Below are 16,461 nucleotides of genomic sequence, written 5' to 3' on the forward strand. Positions count from 1 at the left end.
CGGTGAAATAACCCACTAAACTGACTTCCTAATCTGCTCCCATACAGTTGACTTCATGTCCAGCTGAGTGTGAGGAAGTTCTGGGCCTCATGTTCTGTGGAGAGGCAGGTGCAGAGACAGATGGATCCAGTGGATGATTCCTTAACTACTTAAGTAGAATGGACCCCTGGCTGACCGTTTTGTAAGACTTGACTCAGTGTGCCTCCCCACTGGTTGTCTCAGGCTTCCTGAACTGGATGGAGAACAAAATGAGTGAAGGGTAGAAACTACTCTTTTCTCTCACAGGAACGTGTATATACTGAGAATCCTTGAGAGAAAATCGTGGAGTTGATGAAGACGCTGTGGGGTTTCAACAACCACAAGGGTCTTTACTTATGGTCTCTCTTCATGGGCATCAAAGGAAAACCTTAAGGAAAATAAAAGGAGAGAGGAGCTGCTCAAGTATATTAAATTTAGATCAATTGAATGAGTCAGTCTCCTCTGTTTGAAAATCACTTACATGTATCTTAAATGGTGGCCTGTGTACTTGTGAGGCACAGGTCTGTATATGAGTTGATTTATCCCCGAGCTTGGTCTCTATCAAGGTCGGCACTACTATATGACTGTTCACTCTAAGAGTTAGAAGACATCTGTGTTTGTAAATGTTTTAGGAAACAGTGTGTACTGTTTACTGGTCAGGATGAAGCTTGCAGGGCATGATGAGAAAGATGCTTCACAGGAAACCTGTCCCTGAAACACTGGTTCTGGATATGAATTCTGAGATCTTGGGTGCCCCCTGGAGACCTGTGAACCTCCAGGTTCCCTACGTGGCTCCTGGTGTCCTGTTTGTTCCTGATGACCTTAGTGCTCCCAGGTGAACTGAGTGGCAGCTAGTGACCTCAATGCCCCATGGAGACCTGAGCATCTCCCTGGAGGTCTGAGTGCTCCATGCAGAACTGAGCGACCCTGGTGTCCTCAGCTCCCCCTGGTAACCTGAGCACCCCAGGAGATCTCAGTTACCCCTGCTGTCCTGAATGCCCCCTCGTGACTTTTAGGTAACCTCAGGGCAAATCGCAATTTTTGGGCCGATGCTCAGCTCTCAGAAGTCCTTTGTGGTGTTTGAGCCAGCTCTGTGGCTAGGCCTATCCTGTCCTGTTCACCCTTAGAGGGGTTCTGATTGTGTGGCTGTTAATCCTGGGGGAACCTCCAAGGGTGTGGCCAGCACCTGCTTTATCCCTCTTCCTCTTGCCTAACAAACTGCCTAACTGATGGACATGTGGCTCTTGTGGTCTGGACCCTAGTATGTGATATAGAATATATGATAGTATGTGAACCATGCACCGCATCCACTCTGCTGGGGTCGGTGGATCCAATTCCACCAGAAATTACTGGTTGAGATGGAGAACCCCAAGATGCTGCTAGTGAGGTGCAGAGTGTGCAAGGCACTCACCAGTTGGGCACAACCCCTGCAGCTGCACCTGGGGCAGGACCCCTGGGGACAAGGAGACTCAGCCTGGGCCAGTCACCAGCAGTCACAACCATTCCCATCATCCCACATCTGACATCTGAAACCCTCAGCTTTGGGACCTCTCACCAGGCACAAGGAAGGCCCTACAGTCTCTTCTGTTTCTCGAATACAGTTCTGCCTTCCTTAGGGACTTCAGCCCTGTCTGAGGAGAGAGCTGTGGGCTCCCACTCCCTGAGATTGGAGTTTACTCTAGATCTTGAGAAGTTTGCCTGTGAGGGAGGGAGCATGTCCTTACAAGTGGACAAAAATTGAGTCAGGCTCCCCTTGTCCTTCCAGGTCCACCTGTGGGCATCTCTTTGTGGATCCACAGGCTTGTTGGTCCTCGCTGAAGACAACACTTGGTCTATGAATTGTGTTGGAGGCAGGTCAAGTGATGGCCTCACCTTTCTGATCAGATAGTGAACAAATGAGTGGACCACAATTCATTATACTCTATCTGTCCAAAAGATATTTGAAGGGATCCATATTTGCTCCAGAAAACTTTCCAAATCAAGTCTTTAAATACATTCCATTTTAACAGTCATTCCTCACATAACTGCATAGGAAAAATCTATATTGCTGTCCAGTCTGGTGTAAATATAACAAGCAAAGGACACTTGTTCCCAGGATCATATTTCTTTTAGTTTCCACACTGATGTATTAACCTCACCTGACAACCACCTGCAAAGCATGGGCACACCTGGAGACTTCTGATCTTGATGGTTCTCTTCTGATGGGGTTTGCTTCCTCAGTCATCTGCAAAGCTTGGAAGCAGTGCCGACATCTTTAAGTGCACAGACACCAAGACATGGACACCTTTCTGTCACCTGCAGATATGATTCCCATGCATGGCTGGTGTCTCCATCTCCTGAGAAATCCGCATCCAACACAAGGGGCTGTTAACTCAGGGAGGAGGCACAGATGTCACAGAAAAGTGGGGGACTCTTCACTGATATGGACAGAGACCACCAGTATCTGAGGTTAGAAGTTAATGGCACTAAAACAACCACATTAATGAAAATGGATTGGCTGACCTGGACATCATTGGAATCTAAAAATTCAGAGCCTATAGAAATTGCAGAAAATGTGTTCCTAGTCCTGAAGGCATGTGCCAAGAGGATAAATGCTGAGTTAACTGAATACACTTCAAATAGAGATCAGAATGCTAGATAGTAGATAGATGATAAGTGGATAGGTGATGGATGATAGAGGGTAGATAGATGATAGATAGATAATAGATACTTTTATGTTATATTAAAGTCATTATAGAGGATTCACATCATGATGAATGTATTTGAATGAAATTATCCACTATTGGCAATATTTTTTAAAAGACCATAATTTTTTCTCATTGCCACGTAGTATTCCATTGTGTATATAAACCACAATTTCTTTATCCATTCATCAGTTGATGGACATTTAGGCTCTTTCCATAATTTGGCGATTGTTGAGAGTGCTGCTATAAACATTGGGGTACAAGTGCTCCTATGCATCAGTACTCCTGTATCCCTTGGATAAATTCCTAGCAGTGCTATTGCTGGGTCATAGGGTAGGTCTATTTTTAATTTTCTGAGGAACCTCCACACTGCTTTCCAGAGCGGCTGCACCAATTTGCATTCCCACCAACAGTGCAAGAGGGTTCCCGTCTCTCCACATCCTCTCCAGCATCTATAGTCTCCTGATTTCTTCATTTTGGCCACTCTGACTGGCGTGAGGTGGTATCTGAGTGTGGTTTTGATTTGTATTTCCCTGATGAGGAGCGACGTTGAGCATCTTTTCATGTGCCTGTTGGCCATCCGGATGTCTTCTTTAGAGAAGTGTCTATTCATGTTTTCTGCCCATTTCTTCACTGGGTTATTTGTTTTTCGGGTGTGGAGTTTGATGAGCTCTTTATAGATTTTGGATACTAGCCCTTTGTCCGATGTGTCATTTGCAAATATCTTTTCCCATTCCGTTGGTTGCCTTTTAGTTTTGTTGGTTGTTTCCTTTGCTGTGCAGAAGCTTTTTATCTTCATAAGGTCCCAGTAATTCACTTTTGCTTTTAATTCCCTTGCCTTTGGGGATGTGCCGAGTAAGAGATTGCTACGGCTGAGGTCAGAGAGGTCTTTTCCTGCTTTCTCCTCTAAGGTTTTGATGGTTTCCTGTCTCACATTCAGGTCCTTTATCCATTTTGAGTTTATTTTTGTGAATGGTGTGAGAAAGTGGTCTAGTTTCAACCTTCTGCATGTTGCTGTCCAGTTCTCCCAGCACCATTTGTTAAAGAGACTGTCTTTTTTCCATTGGATGTTCTTTCCTGCTTTGTCAAAAATGAGTTGGCCATACGTTTGTGGGTCTAGTTCTGGGGTTTCTATTCGATTCCATTGGTCTATGTGTCTGTTTTTATGCCAATACCATGCTGTCTTGATGATGACAGCTTTGTAGTAGAGGCTAAAGTCTGGGATTGTGATGCCTCCTGCTTTGGTCTTCTTCTTCCAAATTACTTTGGCTATTCGGGGCCTTTTGTGGTTCCATATGAATTTTAGGATTGCTTGTTCTAGTTTCGAGAAGAATGCTGGTGCAATTTTGATTGGGATTGCATTGAATGTGTAGATAGCTTTGGGTAGTATTGACATTTTGACAATATTTATTCTTCCAATCCATGAGCAGGGAATGTCTTTCCATTTCTTTATATCTTCTTCAATTACCTGCATAAGCTTTCTATAGTTTTCAGCATACAGATCTTTTACATCTTTGGTTAGATTTATTCCTAGGTATTTTATGCTTCTTGGTGCAATTGTGAATGGGATCAGTTTCTTTATTTGTCTTTCTGTTGCTTCATTGTTAGTGTATAAGAATGCAACTGATTTCTGTACATTGATTTTGTATCCGGCAACTTTGCTGAATTCATGTATCAGTTCTAGCAGACTTTTGGTGGAGTCTATCGGATTTTCCATGTATAATATCATGTCATCTGCAAAAAGCGAAAGCTTGACTTCATCTTTGCCAATTTGGATGCCTTTGATTTCCTTTTGTTGTCTGATTGCTGATGCTAGAACTTCCAGCACTATATTAAACAGCAGCGGTGAGAGTGGGCATCCCTGTCGTGTTCCTGATCTCAGGGAAAAAGCTCTCAGTTTTTCCCCATTGAGGATGATGTTAGCTGTGGGCTTTTCATAAATGGCTTTTATGATCTTTAAGTATGTTCCTTCTATCCCGACTTTCTCAAGGGTTTTTATTAAGAAAGGGTGCTGGATTTTGTCAAAGGCCTTTTCTGCATCGATTGACAGGATCATATGGTTCTTCTCTTTTTTTTTGTTAATGTGATGTATCACGTTGATCGATTTGCGAATGTTGAACCAGCCCTGCATCCCAGGAATGAATCCCACTTGATCATGGTGAATAATTCTTTTTATATGCTGTTGAATTCGATTTGCTAGTATCTTATTGAGAATTTTTGCATCCATATTCATCAGGGATATTGGCCTGTAGTTCTCTTTTTTTCCTGGGTCTCTGTCTGGTTTAGGAATCAAAGTAATACTGGCTTCATAGAATGAGTCTGGAAGTTTTCCTTCCCTTTCTATTTCTTGGAATAGCTTGAGAAGGATAGGTATTATCTCTGCTTTAAACGTCTGGTAGAACTCCCCTGGGAAGCCATCTGGTCCTGGGCTCTTATTTGTTGGGAGATTTTTGATAACCGATTCAATTTCTTCGCTGGTTATGGGTCTGTTCAAGCTTTCTATTTCCTCCTGATTGAGTTTTGGAAGAGTGTGGGTGTTTAGGAATTTGTCCATTTCTTCAAGGTTGTCCAATTTGTTGGCATATAATTTTTCATAGTATTCCCTGATAATTGTTTGTATCTCTGAGGGATTGGTTGTAATAATTCCATTTTCATTCATGATTTTATCTATTTGGGTCATCTCCCTTTTCTTTTTGAGAAGCCTGGCTAGAGGTTTGTCAATTTTGTTTATTTTTTCAAAAAACCAACTCTTGGTTTCGTTGATCTGCTCTACAGTTTTTTTAGATTCTATATTGTTTATTTCTGCTCTGATCTTTATGATTTCTCTTCTTCTGCTGGGTTTAGGCTGCCTTTGCTGTTCTGCTTCTATTTCCTTTAGGTGTGCTGTTAGATTTTGTATTTGGGATTTTTCTTGTTTCTTGAGATAGGCCTGGATTGCAATGTATTTTCCTCTCAGGACTGCCTTCGCTGCATCCCAAAGCGTTTGGATTGTTGTATTTTCATTTTCGTTTGTTTCCATATATTTTTTAATTTCTTCTCTAATTGCCTGGTTGACCCACTCATTCGTTAGTAGGGTGTTCTTTAACCTCCATGCTTTTGGAGGTTTTCCAGACTTTTTCCTGTGGTTGATTTCAAGCTTCATAGCATTGTGGTCTGAAGTATGCATGGTATAATTTCAATTCTTGTAAACTTATGAAGGGCTGTTTTGTGACCCAGTATATGATCTATCTTGGAGAATGTTCCATGTGCACTCGAGAAGAAAGTATATTCTGTTGCTTTGGGATGCAGAGTTCTAAATATATCTGTCAAGTCCATCTGATCCAATGTATCATTCAGGGCCCTTGTTTCTTTATTGACTGTGTGTCTAGATGATCTATCCATTTCTGTAAGTGGGGTGTTAAAGTCCCCTGCAATGACCACATTCTTATCAATAAGGTTGCTTATGTTTATGAGTAACTGTTTTATATATCTGGGGGCTCCGGTATTTGGCGCATAGACATTTATAATTGTTAGCTCTTCCTGATGGATAGACCCTGTAATTATTATATAATGCCCTTCTTCATCTCTTGTTACAGCCTTTAATTTAAAGTCTAGTTTGTCTGATATAAGTATGGCTACTCCAGCTTTCTTTTGGCTTCCAGTAGCATGATAAATAGTTCTCCATCCCCTCACTCTCAATCTAAAGGTGTCCTCAGATCTCAAATGAGTCTCTTGTAGACAGCAAATAGATGGGTCTTGTTTTTTTATCCATTCTGATACCCTATGTCTTTTGGTTGGCGCATTTAATCCATTTACATTCAGTGTTATTATAGAAAGATACGGGTTTAGAGTCATTGTGATGTCTGTATGTTTTATGCTTGTAGTGATGTCTCTGGTACTTTGTCTCACAGGATCCCCCTTAGGATCTCTTGTAGGGCTGGTTTCATGGTGACAAATTCCTTCAGTTTTTGTTTGTTTGGGAAGACCTTTATCTCTCCTTCTATTCTAAATGACAGACTTGCTGGATAAAGGATTCTCGGCTGCATATTTTTTCTGTTTAGCACACTGAAGATATTGTGCCAAGCCTTTCTGGCCTGCCAAGTTTCAAAGGAGAGATCAGTCACGAGTCTTATAGGTCTCCCTTTATATGTGAGGGCACGTTTATCCCTTGCTGCTTTCAGAATTTTCTCTTTATCCTTGTATTTTGCCAGTTTCACTATGATATGTCGTGCAGAAGATCGATTCAAGTTACGTCTGAAGGGAGTTCTCTGTGCCTCTTGGATTTCAATGCCTTTTTCCTTCCCCAGTTCAGGGAAGTTCTCAACTATAATTTCTTCAAGTACCCCTTCAGCACCTTTCCCTCTCTCTTCCTCCTCTGGGATACCAATTATGCGTATATTATTTCTTTTTAGTGTATCACTTAGTTCTCTAATTTTCCCCTCATACTCCTGGATTTTTTTATCTCTCTTTCTTTCAGTTTCCTCTTTCTCCATAACTTTATCTTCTAGTTCACCTATTCTCTCCTCTGCCTCTTCAATCCGAGCCGTCGTGGTTTCCATTTTGTTTTGCATTTCGTTTAAAGCGTTTTTCAGCTCCTCGTGACTGTTCCTTAGTCCCTTGATCTCTGTAGCAAGAGATTCTCTGCTGTCCTGTATACTGTTTTCAAGCCCAGCGATTAATTTTATGACTATTATTCTAAATTCACTTTCTGTTATATTATTTAAATCCTTTTTGATCAGTTCATTAGCTGTTGTTATTTCCTGGAGATTCTTCTGAGGGGAATTCTTCCGTTTGGTCATTTTGGACAGTCCCTGGAGTGGTGAGGACCTGCAGGGCACTTCCCCCGTGCTGTGGTGTATAACTGGAGTTGGTGGGCGGGACCGCAGTCCGACCTGATGTCTGCCCCCAGCCCCCCGCTGGGGCCACAGTCAGACTGGTGTGTGCCTTCTCTTCCCCTCTCCTAGGGGCGGGATTCACTGTGGGGTGGTGTGGCCCGTCTGGTCTACTTGCACACTGCCAGGCTTGTGGTGCTGGGGAGCTGGTGTATTAGCTGGGGTGGGTAGGCAAGGTGCACGGGGGCGGGAGGGGCAGGCTTAGCTCGCTTCTCCTTAGGTGATCCACTTCAGGAGGGGCCCTGTGGCAGCGGGAGGGAGTCAGATCCGCTGCCGGAGGTTTGGCTCCGCAGAAGCACAGAGTTGGGTGTTTGCGCGAGCGAGCAAGTTCCCTGGCAGGAACTGGTTCTCTTTGGGATTTTGGCTGGGGGATGGGCGGGGGAGATGGCGCTGGCGAGCGCCTTTGTTCCCCGCCAAGCTGAGCTCTGCCTTCCGGGGGCTCAGCAGCTCTCCCTCCCTTTGTCCTCCAGCCTTCCCGCTTTCTGAGCAGAGCTGTTAACTTCTGACCTCCCAGACGCTAAGTCGCGCTTGCTGTCGGAACATAGTCCGTCCGGCCCCTCCGCTTTTGCCAGCCCGACTTGGGGGCTCTGCTTGGCCGGCGAGCCGCCCCTCCGCCCCGGCTCCCTCCCGCCAGTCCGTGGAGCGCGCACCACCTCGCCGCCCTTCCTACCCTCTTCCGTGGGCCTCTCGTCTGCGCTTGGCTCCGGAGACTCCGTTCTGCTAATCCTCTGGCGGTTTTCTGGGTTCTTTAGGCAGGTGTAGGTGGAATCTAAGTGATCAGCAGGACGCGCGGTGAGCCCAGCGTCCTCCTACGCCGCCATCTTCCGGAACTCCCCCATAGTTTTTTTTAAATCTTCCCTTGTTAGTTAGCAACTTCTTTTGTGTTGATGCTTTTATGGTTTTTCTTTATCTGGATATTTTGCCATTTTCCTATGATATGTCTCAGTGTTGGCCTGCTTTTTTTTATTTTTTTTTTAATTTTAATGGGTGTTCTCTCTGCCCTCTAGATGTGGATGTCTGTTTCCTTCCCCAGCTTGTGGAAATTTTCACTATATTCACTCAGCTAAAATGTATCCCCCTTTTTCTCCGTCTTATTCTTTTGGGACTCCTTTCAAAAGAATGTTATTACAGTTTATGGAGTTGCTGATTTCCCTAAGTGTATGTTTGTGATGCAATATTTTACTTTTCCTCTTCTTTCCAGCTTCATTTCCCCCATACTTTTATCTTCTATGTCCCTTCCTCATTCATCTGCTCCTTTCCGCCTTGAGATCATTATATCCAATCAGTTTCACATCTCGGTTACAACATTTAAAATTTCATCCTGACTAGTTTTTAGGTCTTTTCGGTTTGCAGTAAGCGTATCCTTCATGTCTCATATATTTTCCTCAAGCACAGCTAGTATCCTTATGATGCTTTTTGAAAATCCTGTTTCATTATGAGAGTTTTCAGAAATTCTGTTTGAGGCACATTAGTTTATGTGTTTTAATTATATCCCTCACAATGACCTTTTATCATTTTTTCTTTTAGGATGAGTTCCTCCATCATGTTGTTGTCTATGTCTCTGCCTTCTTAAATGTTTTAGAAAAACCTGTTATCTTTTCTGCTTCTAGGGTAGTATCTTTATTGAGCAGTGTTCACATACTGTCCAGGGCCTGACACTTCATGAAGCATTTGTTTTATGTTCCGTGGCACTGTGCTGTCGTGTTTTGGCTGCTCTGTCCCTCAGGACAGTCCTCTGCAGATTTTCTCCTTGCCTCCAGTGGGGAGTGTTGGACTTTGTGCCCAGTGTTGTGAGTTTTAACTAGGTGAGTTTGGTCTGCTTGTTAAAAGAGGCTAATTCCTATCTCCCCTAGAGGTGAGGATATGCGTCACTTTATGATCAGCTGACTTGGTGCGTGTGGGGGTTTACGGTGGTCTTTGGAGGAAGGGGTGCAGTGGTGGTCTGGTTGCCAGGCACTCTTTCCTAGTAAGCAAGCACTTGATGGGGGCTGGAGTAGGTGGAGCTTGGTGTTAGTGGGTCAGCTTGCACTGGGGATGCTGTGCTGCTGAGTGAAATCTGTCCATGCTGATTGGTGGGAGGAAATATTGGCATCAGCTCCCTCTCTAGTCCCTGGAGTTGGAGTTCCCAGCCTCCCCTGTTCAGGAAGCCCTCACAGAGAGAGAACACTTGTGGGTCCCAGGCTTCCGTCAGAATTGCTTTCACCCTGTCTGCGTCCAAGCCATTGGCCCATCTGGTGGCACAGGGCTCTTATGTTTTATCTCAGGAGCTCTAGCTGGGTTTGAAAACTCCAAATTGTGTAAACTCAGTATGACAGGGACCCCACTGATCCTCTGGGAGAGGGTCTTGATGTGCTGTGCCTGGAGCTGGTTTACACCAGATGGGCAGCTGCATGAACACTAGGGGCTTGGAGTGCATGGTGAAGAACAACCAGAAGGCAGCGTCCAGCTAGCTGCTCTCAGAAGAGGCTCCTATGCTAATGATCAGGGAATTTTAATGGTGACTGTCAGTTCTCCTGTCCTATGAGAGCCAATGCCCTGTCTCCCAAATGCACTCCACAAAGGGAATTTTCTCTCCCCATGCGACCCAGGGGATACTCAGACCACAGTTCCCCTTATGGGCCTCTGTCCTCCTCCACAGGAGCACTGCTGTGCCCACCAGACTCCACCCCAATGATGGGATCGACTGTTAAATCTTCAGTCTTTGAGCTCCACGTTTACAGGGGGTTGACTTGTCATGATTAACTTTATAGGTTATCTTGACTGTGTCATGGGTGCCCAGATTCACCACTGTTTCTGTGGATGTCTGTGATGTGTTCGAGAAGAGATTGGCATTTCCATCCATGGTTTCTTTCTGCCTGGGCACCACCCATTCCATTAAGTTTGTGAATAGAATCTGATGCAGATGGAGGACGAATTCCCTCATTTTTACTTCCCATGTGCTTGTTTGAACTGGAATATTGGTCTCCTCTGGCCCGTTTTCTGAGAGTTACATTATCAGCTCTCCATGTTCTGAGACTAGACACTAGTCAGAATCAGACAAGAATTACATGACTGGTTTTCCTGGGTCTTCAGCTGGTGACAGTAGACCATGGGACTTCTCAACATATTTAATTATGGAAACCAATGACCTTTGGGTTCTGTTCCTCAGGGGAATCTTGACTAATACATGGAGATTGTTTGTCTCTCCTTTAGAGTAATTGAATAAAGCTGTAGCTCATTTAAAGTCCTGAGTAGCAAAGGGCTATGAAGAAAGTGTCACGTTGTTTGACTGGGACAAGGGCTGGGTGAGGATAAGGAGGAGCTGTGGGATCCTGTGGTCCTGGCTGCACAGGGAGCGCATCTGAGAATCCTGTAAATGTGCAGCTGTTGTGCCTCAGGAAATCTGTAATTCACTCATGTTGAGGGACCGGAGTAAGCAAGTGCAAACAACTGTGTCTTTGTGCATGTTAGTGTAGTTTCCCTATGACAACCCAGTTGCTAATTCAGAGAGTTAATAGGTAAGCACAGAATCCTGTGTCTAGAGAGGCTCCCTGGAGAAACTGCTGTGTGGAGAGGAAGCCCCAGACCCTGACAGGAAACCTGCCTGTAACGTCCATCTGCACCTGCTCATGGGAACACAAAGCAGAATTGTGCATAGTGTGCGCCCCCTGGTGGTGCTGATCACCCCTGCAGGGAGGTTTGTGTGTGGGCTCCCAGTGAGGTCCCCTCACCGTGTCTCTCGCACAGTAATATGTGGCCGTGTCCTCGGTCTTCAGGCTGTTCATCTGCAGATACAGCGTGTTCTTGGCATTGTCTCTGGAGATGGTGAATCGGCCCTTCACGGAGTCTGCGTAGCCTGTGCTACTTCCATCATATGCAATATATGCGACCCACTGCAGCCCCTTCCCTGGAGCCTGGCGGACCCAGCTCATTGCATAGCTACTGAAGGTGAATCCAGAGGCCACACAGGTGAGTCTCAGGGACCCCCCAGGCTTCACCAGGTCTCCCCCAGACTCCACCAGCTGCTCGTCACACAGGACACCTGCAGACACAAGACATCTTGGTCAGGAAACTGTCACACATCCACTGTCTCACTCATATCTACTCACAGACTCAGTGTCCCTCGTTCACCATGAATTACCTTTTAAAAGAGCAACCAGGAAAATCCAGCCCAGCACAAACTCCATGGTGAGGTGAGTGTGTTCTGTGCTGATCACAGAATGGGAACACCTGGGACTCCTGGGGCTGGGGCACGTCTCCCAGCTGCACGGTCGGGCTGGGTTGGTTTTATCAGCACAGAAAGGGCCCCATTTGCATGTCCTCTGACATATATATCAAGCTCCAGACTTAGATTTAATTGTGTAAAAGTGAATGACAGGGTTAGGGACGCACTTCTACATTAGTTTGTGTGGATGGCGGTGTGACAATATGAAGAATTTTTTTTTCAATTTTGGATTTTTACCTTTATTAATGGAGGCTTCGCATAATCTTTAAGAAACATTTACCTCAACAGCATGATCACGCATTATTTTCTCTTAAAACATTTTAATTTTTTTATTATTAATTAGTATTTATTTTTAGTTTTAAAAATTAACATCCAAATTAGTTAGCATATAGTGCAACAATGATTTCAGGAGTAGATTCTTTAGTGCCCCTTACCAGTTTAGCCCATCCCCCCTCCCACAACCCCTCCAGTAGCCCTCTGTTTGTTCTCCATATTTATGAGTCTCTTATGCTCTGTCCCCTCCATGTTTTCATGTTATTTTGGTTTCCCTTCCCTTATCTTCATCTCTTTTGTCTCTTAAAGCCCTCATATGAGTGAAGTCATATGAGTTTTGTCTTTCTCTGACTGACTCATTTCACTTCGCATAATACCCTCCAGTTCCATCCACATAGTTGCAAATGGCAAGATTTCACTCTTTTTGATTGCCGAGTAATACTCCATTGTGTATATTTACCACTTCTTCTTTATCCATTCATCCATCAATGGACATTTGGCTCTTTCCATACTTAGGCTATTGTTGATAGTGCTGCTATAAACATGGGGGTGCATGTGTCCCTTTGAAACAGAACACCTGTGTCCCGTGGAGAAATGCCTAGTAGTGCAATTGCTGGGTCATAGGGGAGTTCTATTTTTAGTTTTTTGAGAAATCTCCATACAGTTTTCCAGAGTGGCTGCACCAACTTGCATTGCCCCCAAAAATGCAAAAGAGATCCTCTCTCTGCATCCTCGCCAACGTCTGTTGTTGCCTGACTTGTTAATGTTAGCCATTCTGACAGGTGTCAAGTGGTATCTCATTAGGGTTTTGATTTGCATTTCCGTGATGATGAGTGATGTGGAGCATTTTTTCATGTGTCGGTTGGCCATCAGGATGTCTTCTTTGGAGAAGTGTCTATTCATGTCTTTTTCCCGTTTCTTCACTGGATTTTGGTTTGGGTGTTGAGTTTGATAAATTCTTTATAGATTTTGGATACTAACTCTTTATCTGAGATGTCATTTGCAAATGTCTTCTCCCATTCTGTCAGTTGAATTTTAGTTTTGCTGATTGTTGCCTTCACTATGCAGAAACTTTTGATTTTGATGAGGTCCCAGTAGTTCATTTTTGCTATTTTTCCCCTTGCCTCCTCTGTCATTCTTGATTTTTTTTATTTGGGTCCTTTCCTTTTTCTTTTTGATCAAATTGGATAGTGGTTTATCAATTTTGTTAATTCTTTCAAAGCACCAGCTTTTAGTTTCATTGATGTGTTCTACTGTGTTTTGGTTTCGATAGCACTAATTTCTGCTCTAATCTTTAGTATTTCCTGCCTTCTGCTGGTTTTGGGTTTTATTTGCTGTTCCTTTTCCAGCTCTTTAGTCATAAGGTTAGGTTGTGTATCTGAGATCTTTCTTCCTTCTTTAGGAAGGCCTGGATTGCTATATACTTTCCTCTTATGACCGCCTTTGCTGCATCCTAGAGGTTTGCGTTGTGGTGTTATCATTTTCATTGACTTCCATATACTTTTTAATTTCTTCTTTAACTGCTTGGTTAGCCCATTCATTCTTTAGTAGGTCCTTCAGTCTCTAGTTATTTGTTACCTTTCCAAATTTTTTCTTGTGGTTGATTTTGAGTTCATGGCATTGTGGTCTGAAAATATGCATGGTATGATCTCGATCTTTTTGTACTTACTTAGGGCTGATTTGTGTCCCAGTGTATGGTCTATTCTGGAGAAAGTTCCATGTGCACTGTAGAAGAGTGCATATTCTGTTGCTTTAGGATGAAATGTTTTGAATATATTTGTTAAGTCCTTCTGGTCCAGTGTGTCATTGAAAGCCATTGTTTTCTTGTTGATTTTTTGATCAGGTGATCTGTTCATTGTTGTGAATGGGGTGTTGAAGTCTCCTACTATTATGGAATTCTTACTGATGAGTTTCCTTATGTTTGTGATTAATTGATTTCTATATTTGGGTGCTCTCACAGTTGGTGCATAAATGTTTACAATTGTTAAGTCTTCTTGGTGGATAGACCCTTTGATTATGAAGGATATAATGCCATTCTGCATCTCGTGATGCGGTCTTTATTTTAAAGTCTAGATTGATATCAATATGGCTACTCTGGCTTTCTTTTGTTGAACATTAGCATGATAGATGGTTCTCCATCCCCTTGTTTTCAATCTGGAGGCATCTTTAGTTCTAAAGTGGGTCTCTTGTAAAAAGCATATAGATGGATCTTGTTTTCTTCTCCATTCTGTTACCCTATGTCTTTTGATTGGGGCATTGAGTCCATTGACGTTTAGAGTGAGTACTGAAAGATAGGAGTTTATTGCTATTATGATGCTTGTAGAGTTGGAGTTTATGGTGGTGTTCTTTGGTCTTTCTTTTTTTTTTTTTTTTTTTTAAATTTTTTTTTTCAACATTTTTTATTTTTGGGACAGAGAGAGACAGAGCATGAACGGGGGAGGGGCAGAGAGAGAGGGAGACACAGAATCGGAAACAGGCTCCAGGCTCCGAGCCATCAGCCCAGAGCCTGACGCGGGGCTCGAACTCACGGACCGCGAGATCGTGACCTGGCTGAAGTCGGACGCTTAACCGACTGCGCCACCCAGGCGCCCCTGGTCTTTCTAACCTTTGTTGATTTTGGTATTTATTTATTTATACAGATATATTTTCATGTTTTCTCCCCTCAGAGATTCCCCCTTAAAATTTCTTGCAGGGCTGGTTTAGTGGTCACAAACTCATTTAATTTTTGTTTGTATGGGAATCTTTTTATCTCGCCTTCTATTTTGAATGACATCCTTGCTGGATACAGAATTCTTGGCTGCATATTTTTCTGATTTAGCACACTGAATACATCCCGCCACTCCTTTGTGGCCTGCCAACTTTCTGTGGATAGGTCTGCTAAACCTGATCTGTCTTCCCTTGTAAGTTATGGACTTTGTTTCCCTGTTGGTTTTATGATTCTCTCCTTGCCTGAGTACTTTGTCAATTTGACTATGATGTGCCTTGTTGATGGTCGGTTTTGGTTGAGTCTAATGGGAGTCCTCCGTGCTTCCTGGATTTTGATGTCTGTGTCTTTGCCCAGGTTAGGAAAGTTTTCCGCTATGATTTGCTCACATAACCCTTCCACCCCTATTTCTCTCTTCCACTTCTGGGACCCCTATGATTCTCATGTTTTTCCTTTTTAATGAGTCACTGATTTCTGTAATTCTTAAATCTTGCTCTTTTGCCTTAATCTCCCTCTTTTTTTCTGCTTCATTATTCTCTATAAGGTTGTCCTCTATAACCCTGATTCTCTGTTCTGCCTCATCCATCCGTGCCACCGCTGCATCCGACTGTGATTGCAGCTCAGTTATAGCATTTTAAATTTCATTCTGGCTATTTTTTACTTCTTTTATCTCTGCAGAAAAGGATTCTAATCTATTTTTTACTGCAGCTAGTATTCTTATTATTGTGATTCTAAATTCGGGTTCAGACATCTTGCTTGTCTCTGTGTTGGTTAAATCCCTGGCTGTCGTTTCTTCGTGGTCTTTCTTTTGGGGTGAATTCCTTCGTTTTGTCATTTTGAAGGGAGAAAAGGAATTAATGAGGTCGCAAAATTGAAATTAAAGATAAAATTACAGAAATATTAAAATTAAAAATTAAACACACACACACACACACACAAATTGAATGGAATATGCTAGATCCTAGGTGTGTTTTGGTCTGGGTGTTGAAAGTGGTTTGACAGATTAGAGAAAAAAATGGGAGGGGGAGGAAAAAAAAGGAAATAATCTGAGAATTTGAAAAAATGAATACACTGAAGTAGACTAAAATGAGATGATGGGAGTAAAATAGAGTTTGAAAAAATATACAGAAAAGTAAAGAATATAGTAGAAAAAATAAAGAAAAATATTAAAAAAACTTAAAAATAAATGTGATTTTTTTCTTTTTCTGTATTCTAGAAAAAAGAGAGGAAACAAAAAAGAGAGAAAAGATACAAAAAGGAAAAAAAGGAAATCATTTGAAAATTCAAGAAGTGAATACACCGTAGTAGACTAAAATAAAATGATGGAAGTAAAATAGAATTTGAAAAAATTTACATAAAAGCAATCAATATAGTAAAAAAATTAAAGAAAAATATTTTTTTCAACGTTTTTTTTTTTTTTTTTTTTTATTTTTGGGACAGAGAGAGGCAGAGCATGAACGGGGGAGGGGCAGAGAGAGAGGGAGACACAGAATCGGAAACAGGCTCCAGGCTCCAAGCCATCAGCCCAGAGCCTGACGCGGGGCTCGAACTCACGGACCGCGAGATCGTGACCTGGCTGAAGTCGGACGCTTAACCGACTGCGCCACCCAGGCGCCCCAAGAAAAATATTTTTAATAAAATTGAAAATAAAATGAAGTTTTTTCACATTCTGTATTCCAGAAAAACTACAGAAACGAAGAAGAGAAA

General features: G+C 42.9%; 1 gene segment (V, D, J or C); it reads right to left on the minus strand.

Moving 5' to 3' along the window:
* Positions 1-11,798, minus strand: part of LOC131518023 (immunoglobulin heavy variable 3-74-like) — a 39,885-nt gene extending 28,087 nt beyond the window's left edge. Inside the window, exon 1 of the V gene segment in view lies at positions 11,783-11,798.
* Between the last annotated feature and the right edge of the window lie 4,663 nt (positions 11,799-16,461).

This window comes from Neofelis nebulosa, chromosome 7 (assembly GCF_028018385.1).
Source record: "Neofelis nebulosa isolate mNeoNeb1 chromosome 7, mNeoNeb1.pri, whole genome shotgun sequence".
Taxonomy (NCBI): domain Eukaryota; kingdom Metazoa; phylum Chordata; class Mammalia; order Carnivora; family Felidae; genus Neofelis; species Neofelis nebulosa.